Genomic DNA, 8,214 nt, shown 5'->3' on the forward strand with positions numbered 1-8,214 from the left:
GTCATTCGGCTTTTTAACTAATTCCTTGCAGGAGGGAATTTAGTAAAATAGTCCACTGAATATATCTTGCTAGGTTCTTTCGTATATCAGATTTAAGAGGTACTTCTCTGGTATTTTACACCATCATTGCGCACGTCATCCTCCTTAAAGTTCCCCCCCAAAAAAAAAAAAAAAAAAAAAAAAAAATCAACAGACTCAAACCCTCAAATACAGCAGTCGTAGGAAGCCATTCATTTTCAGATTACAAAGAGAGAGACAGAGAGAGAGAGAAAGGAGAGAGAGAGAGAGAGAGAGAGAGAGAGAGAGAGAGAGAGGAGAGAGAGAGATATCTCAGAGATTTAGTGTTCGAGGCAAAATTTCTGTCACAATACAATAATAACACTTATCTTTCACTCATTCCAGCTCACTTCTTTTATTTTATTTCATTTATTTATTTATCTATTTATTTTGTGGTGAGAGATGAGCCACTTCCATGTTATACTGAATATCGGTAAAAAAAAAATTACTGTAGGATTTTGTTTAATATGCAATTCTAGCAGGCTATTTTCGTAAGTGTACGCCAATAAAAGAAAAAAAAATTAAATAAAATAAAAAAAACATAAAAAGAGATAGACTCACCTATGTTTAACGCAATAAAAAAGCTGAATGTAACTTTTTCTTTTTGCTCCCCGTGGGAAGAAATTGTGCAAGGAACTGTGCCAAAACACAACAGGATCGGTATACGTCATGGCACACGATTGGTTTCGATGCCCTAAAAGAACTTTAAAACAAGCCCGTGATTGTCACGGTGAAGGAAAGGGTAAAAACAACGCTTCTTTGTATATATGCACCAGTATGTTATTCCTTTCCTCCGTTGTTCAATTTCTTTCCTATATTCGAACAAATGAACATCATCCAGAAACCCTCCAATGTGACGTCGTTGACGCTGATTCTTGAGAATTTACCCCAAGGGTACATTCGAAGTCTTTTCTTCCTCATCCCTGAGTTTTCTGTTATAGAATAAAGAGACAGAGACGGTACACTTTGTTAAAAAGCAAACTGGTAAGGTTAAGGAAGCAAGAGCGTTAATTAATTTTCCTTTATGATGGCATCGCAAAAAGAGGGTGCGTTCAGAAATGAATGGCACGAAGTGATAATGTAGCAAGAATAAAATTGACATCAAAAGCCTGGGATAGAGTGAGGTCAAGGTTATATAAAATATATATATATATATATATAATAATATTATAATATATATATATATATATATATATATAATATATGTGTGTTGTGTGTGTGTGTGTGTGTGTGTGTGTGTGCGTGCGTGCGTGCGTGTGTGTGTGTGTGTGTCTGTTTTTAGACTCTCTTGTCATTTTGGTCTATGTAAGGGCTCCCATATCTTGGGGTCTCCATACACAATTTGTTTTGATTGGTTTGACCATGGCACTTCTAGTTCAGTGAACTCAGCCTTTACTTCCAAATTGGATTCACTTCATTTTTACAGTATATCAAGATTCTTTCTATTACTTTACATGTTATTCTAACTTGGATGCTACTTAACGGAGCTTTTGGACTGGGGACCACTTCTCCATTGACTTCACTGTATACAGGCTTTTTATCTCACTTTTACTCCTGCTTCTTTACCCTGTCGTTGCATCACTTTCAAGCACCACCTTTTTGTGATGCCATCATAAAGAGAAATTAATTAAATTTCTTTTCTTCCAGTCGCTATGTTGGCTTTGGACAGGAACGCCATCTCAGCCTCTTCATTATATAATAGAAAACTCAGGGATGAGAAACAAGAGGCTTTGGGCATATATACCCTTGGGTAGTTTACCAGAATGAAGGTCAGCGACGGCACATTAGGACATTTTCTTTATATGCTAATGAGTTCGAATTCAGAAAATAAAATGGTTTCAGTGAGTATATATATATATGCATATATATATATATATATATATATATATATATATATATACATATATATATATATATATATATATATATATATATATATATATATATATATATATATATATATATATATATATATATATATGAGTTGCTGAAACACGGGATTACCCTTTTCTGCACCTTCCTCTCAAAAGAGTAAAATTGCACGGTGTACAACATGCATATGCAAATAAATATGAATACAAATGTGTATTTGTGTATAAAACTTATCACTGTAGGAAACAGCTTTTACCATTTCGTAACAGGAGTCAAAATGGACGAAACACACGAAAAGAAATTTTCATCACAGCAAATTTTAGCAGAGTTGCAGCGATGCATTTTTCATTAAGTTCCGGGAAGTGCCGCTTACAGGCAAACAAAGAATCGGGGGAAACAAGGCTCTCATTTGTGTAGCTACTTAAAGTGGAGGTGACAAGGTGCTCGTGAAAATGACGATGGAATGAGTAGAGAAGCTGAGAGTAAATAATGCAGTAGAGAAAGAGGAGTCTTCGCATAACCAGAACTGACAAAACTGGAGAAATTGTTATATATGTACAAACGTACACGAATTTAAGACAAACAGAAGCACCAACGGCAATCCATAGTTATGATATTTAATTTCAAAATGGTCTCTAGACGCATAGTGAGTTATAAATTACTAATATTCATAGTATAGAGAATTTAAGCGGTATCGCTAGCAGACTTAAAAAGAGCTTCCTTGAGATGTATCTAGCTTATTTATAATGGTTTAGCATGTCAATGAAAAATCGTTGTTCGATTTTATTAGAGTAGCGTTTCTCATAAATACCGATGGCGAATAGTTTCCTCATGGAATTCAAAAAAAGCAACCTTGGACGCGAATTTACTATCAAAACGTTGTTTTGAAGCCTTTCCTAGTTTTGAATTACAAAAGGAGAACACTTTTTTTGTGAAACATTAGTAGAGTCACTAATCCTTGGGTTTTCCAAAACTATCAAAAAAGTTAATCCTTGATTTTCATGCTAAATCAAATTTTGATAGACAGGCGAGTGTAATTCATTAATGGCAGAAGGAAAGCAGTGATCTCCCTTGTAATCATTACCCATGAAAATCTAACTCAAGTTGACGCCTTCATTTAGAATGACTTCGAAATTTATTGAGCCGCGAAAGAAAAAACATTAACACTTGAATATCCGCGATGACAAGTATACAAATATTATTTATTGGGGCTCCTTTATTCAAGCAATATTTGATGTGCATTAAAAAAAATGGCGTACATGCCAGCTTCATCTCCAACAATTTCAGTTTCTGATTGCTCATACCAGTCCCAAATTTTTGTATCCTGTTGTTACATATTTGAAATATGGAGAACTCAGGCAAATTGATGTCCTCAAGTAAAAACTGATATGAGTCAGATTCAAGGCATCTGAATATGTAAAACGTGTCTAGTAGTCTCCGGCAACTTGAGTCCATTAGAATTTATGGACTGGAGCTGTGAGCTTCCACTTGATGTCCATGGTTTCCTGAACAAATAAGTAAATAAGTAAGATTTATAACCAAGTTTTTACTTTTACTGAATTATCAACAAAAAGGTAACCTATCAAATATAGCAACCCTTCATGGTTTAAGTCTGCGCTGAGTTTACAGAATATTTTGATACATAGTTACCCGATTTTTAAAACTTATGTTATAATATAAGAAACACTGTGACTTACTTCCGTAATTCTCAAAATCTTGTACAGTTTTTTTTTATTAACAATCTGGTCCTTATCTACCTTTTCACCGCGTAAGATAGTAAACTAATTGCTGAAGAGAAACATTTTTTAATAAGTTGTCGAGGATATTTCAAAGAAGTATATCTTAATATTGTCTGAAAAATTAAATCCGTGAACATTATAAACATGTAAGTTAAACAGAAATTCCCTGAATTTATGTCCCAGTCTGAAAGTTGAACTTCCGGTTGAAAGTTAATATCAGTAAGTAATCTCTTCGATATGTGGGTGTTAATAGTCTACTTCATAATGGCCACAAGCCAGATGAAATGAATGGTTTCTCGAAACTTTTATTGCTGGTTTATTCAGGCAAAACCAATTTCAGTGAGAATACAAGATTTAATGAATGACAAACAGGCTAACGTATCTTTCATTCCAGGAAGTATCGTTACAATGTTTCTAAACTGGAAAAAAATTTTTGCTTTTTGTTTGTTTATTCTCTAAGCATGGGACACCCACCTGGAAATGGAATAAAGGTCACGAACCTAAAAATATTTCCCCTCCATTCTATACGTCAATCACTGCTCAAATCAAATCACTTTCGCCAGCGAGTGAGGTGGTATTATTGACTTTTATTAAAGGGCTGGAGGTCGAACTTTGTTAGTACCACCTCTAGATATACATAGTGTCTGGAAAAATTTGCAATCGCTTTCCATTTGATATATTTTCTCTGAGTAAATAAGAGGGATTGTCTAGTATCTAAGTGAATTTTTGCTTTTAAAGCACAAAATTGTAATTATGATTCTAGTGCCTTATTTGTTCGGGTAACCTGAACCACTTCTGTCTGTAGGTAGGGAAATTATATATTTAATATCTTCAGTTCTGAAGGTAAACTCAGCAAAGAGCAATTGATCATTGAAACGGTGCCGGTTATGTCTCTTACTCGAACGGGTGGCGTTTCCGGTATTTAATGTTTGTAGGTTTTACTACTAGTATGTTTTGATTATCCTTGAAAATACCATATACAAGTATGGGTCTCTCTTAACGGGCAATAGATCGTAGATTGATCAATTTAGTACCATATATCCTTTCCACCATAGATTCGGCAATCTCCACACTAGCAATGATGAGTGTAATATCATGCCTACATAGCTTATTTAAAATATGTTCTATCAAAGAGCAATTTTTTCGTCATAATTTACTTTTTCCCACTATTGCTGTGCTTCATTGTCAAGTGAGGTATTATAGTTCATTCAGTGCTATTGGCTTCAACCCAGTAATTTGAATTTGTAAATAATAATAATAATAATAATAATAATAATAATAATAATAATAATAATAATAATAATAATAATAATAATAATGTGGCGCCGTGGAGGAGTGAGTTAGGTCGTCAATAGAATTAAGTCAAGTTAAGCAACATTGGGGCTGGTCAGTCGTTGGATGGGTGACCGCTCTCCTCGGCGTTGATTCCTTGGACAAAGGATCTTTACCATAATTTCCTCAGTCTACTCAGCTGTAAATGAGTACCTATCCCTGATGGGGTGGGTAGGGTCCAGCTATGGGTTAAATAGCACAAAAATCAGCAATGATGGAAAGAAATGAAGGAAATAAAAACGACAACGACGTAAATGGAACCTCTAGCAACAGAGGAGCTTCGTCCGGCAACCAGGTATTCAACCCAATTGAAGGGGAAGACGGTCAGGTACTTGGAGGTCGTCATCCAGCAACTGATCACCACAACGACAGTAATCAACAGGAAGAAATGGACAAGAGAAGAAAATAAGGAAATATGGAGATGCTACATCAGAAGCAACCCGACGGAGAGAGGATATAGAAGAAGATTGGTCAACATCTGGAATGAGAGGAATAACACCCCCCAAACAGAGCAGAGGCTGGCAGACCAAGTAAGGAACATAAAGAAAAGAACTGGCTCTCCCCAACAGAAAGAGAAGAACTGGAAAGGGAAAGTCACACGACAATGAATTACACGAAGACGAACTGAGAGACGATGCCACAGAAGACGACAGGGAGGATGAGGTATCAAACAACGACACACGAAGAAAACACCGACGAAGTAACAGAGAGGACGGATGGGTGGGAGAAAAGATTAGACAATGGATGGAGCCAGATACAGAGAGCCTACAACACCAAGAAATTAAGGGAGAAAACAAGTGAGGTCAATGAAATAATGGGCATAATACACACCACCAGTATCACAGAAACAAATAACTGACATATGCAGGAGCAAGATTAGTAGCAGAACTGATGGGGATTCGAACACCAACACCACCAGCACCAACCCACCATCAGAAACCAAAACAGCAAAACCTCCATGGAAAAGGCGCGCCTGGAAAAGCAAATCATGGTGAAGAGATCTGACTTGAGTAAACTGAAAGAGATGGCAGAAAAAAGGCTAAGAAGCAAGAAAAACAAGGGAGGAACTCAACGAGAAATACAAAGTACAAGAGAGGGGACTAAACAACACACAGAAGATGTAAAAACAGAGGCGGCTTAAGGCCAAAGCACATAAGATCCAACGGTGCATGAACAGGAATATGGGATACCAAATTCCTGAAGCCGAACCAAGTAAGAGACTCTGGGAAAACATATGGAGCAATCCGGTATCACACAACAAACATGCAACATGGCTCCAGGAAGTCAAGGAAGAAGAAACAGGGGAGGAATAAAAACAAAGATTCACAGACATCACGACAGACAGTCAGACACCAACTCAAAGAAAAGCCAAAACTGGAAAGCCCCAGGTTCACCGATGAAGTCCATGGATACTGGCTCAAAAACTTCAAGCCCCTACACCCACGAATAAGCAGAACAACTCCAGCATTGTATCTCAAATCACCAAGCACCCCCCACCCTGGATGACCACAGGAAGAACATCCTTAGTACAAAAAGATAAGAGAAAGGGAAAATAGCCAGTAACTACAGGCCTATCACCTGCCTACCAAAATAATGTGGAAGTCACTAACAGGTATCATCAGTGAAAGGCTATACAACTACTAGAGGAGACAAACAAGCCATCCCCCCCACCACAGAAAGGCTGCAGAAGGAAGTGTAGGGGCACAAAAAGACCAGCTCCTCATAGACAAAATGATAATGAAGAACAGTAGGAGAAGGAAAAACCAACCTAAGCATGGCATGGATCGACTATAAGAAAGCCTTTGACATGATACCATCCACACAGGGCTAATAGAATGCCTGAAAAATATGGGGAGAGGGAAAACACCATCAGCTTCCTCAAAAATACATGCGCAACTGGAATACAATACTTACAAGCTCTGGAATAAGACTAGCAGAGTTAATATCAGGAGAGGGATCTTCCAGGGCGACTCAACTGTCCCCCACTACTCTCGTTTGTAGCCATGATTCCCATGACAAAAAGTACTACAGAAGAATGGATGCCGGGTACCAACTCAAGAAAAGAGGCAACAGAATCAACCATCTGATGTTCACTGGACGACATCAAGCTGTATGGTAAGAACATCAAGGAAATAGATACCCTAATCCAGACTGTAAGGATTGTATCTGGGGACATCAGGATGGAGTTTGGAATAGAAAAATGCGCCTTAGCACATACAAAAAAGGCAAAGTAACGAGAACTGAAGGGATAAAGTTTACCAGATGGTGGCAACATCAAACACATAGATGAGACTGGATACAAATACCTGGGAATAATGGAAGGAGGGGATATAAAACACCAAGAGATGAAGGACACGATCAGGAAAGAATATATGCAGAGACTCAAAGCGATACTCAGGTCAAAATTCAACGCCGGAAATATGATAAAAGCCATAAAGACATGGGCAGTGCCAGTAATCAGATACAGCGCAAGAATAGTGAAATGGACGAAGGCAGAACTCTGCAGCATAGATCAGAAAACCAGGAAACATATGACAATATACAAAGCACTATACCCAAGAGCAAATACGGACAGACTATACATAACACTACTCTTCGTTGTAGCCATGATTCCCATGACAAAAGTACTACAGAAGATGGATGCCGGGTACCAACTCAAGAAAAGAGGCAACAGAATCAACCATCTGATGTTCATGGACGACATCAAGCTGTATGGTAAGAACATCAAGGAAATAGATACCCTAATCCAGACTGTAAGGATTGTATCTGGGGACATCAGGATGGAGTTTGGAATAGAAAAAAATGCGCCTAGTCAACATACAAAAAGGCAAAGTAACGAGAACTGAAGGGATAAAGTTACCAGATGGGGTCAACATCAAACACATAGATGAGACTGGATACAAAATACCTGGGAATAATGGAAGGAGGGGATATAAAACACCAAGAGATGAAGGACACGATCAGGAAAGAATATATGCAGAGAACTCCAAAGACTGATACCTCAGGTCAAAATTTCAACGCCGGAAATATGATAAAAGCCATAAAGGAAATAGGGCAGTGCCAGTAATCAATTATAAAGCGCAAGAATAGGTGAAATGGACGAAGGCAGAACTCTGCAGCATAGATCAGAAAACAGGAGGGAAAACATATGACAATATACAAAGCACTATACCCAAGAGCAAATACGGACAGACTATACATAACACTACTCTTC

The sequence above is a fragment of the Macrobrachium nipponense genome, chromosome 6 (assembly GCF_015104395.2).
Source record: "Macrobrachium nipponense isolate FS-2020 chromosome 6, ASM1510439v2, whole genome shotgun sequence".
NCBI lineage: Eukaryota > Metazoa > Arthropoda > Malacostraca > Decapoda > Palaemonidae > Macrobrachium > Macrobrachium nipponense.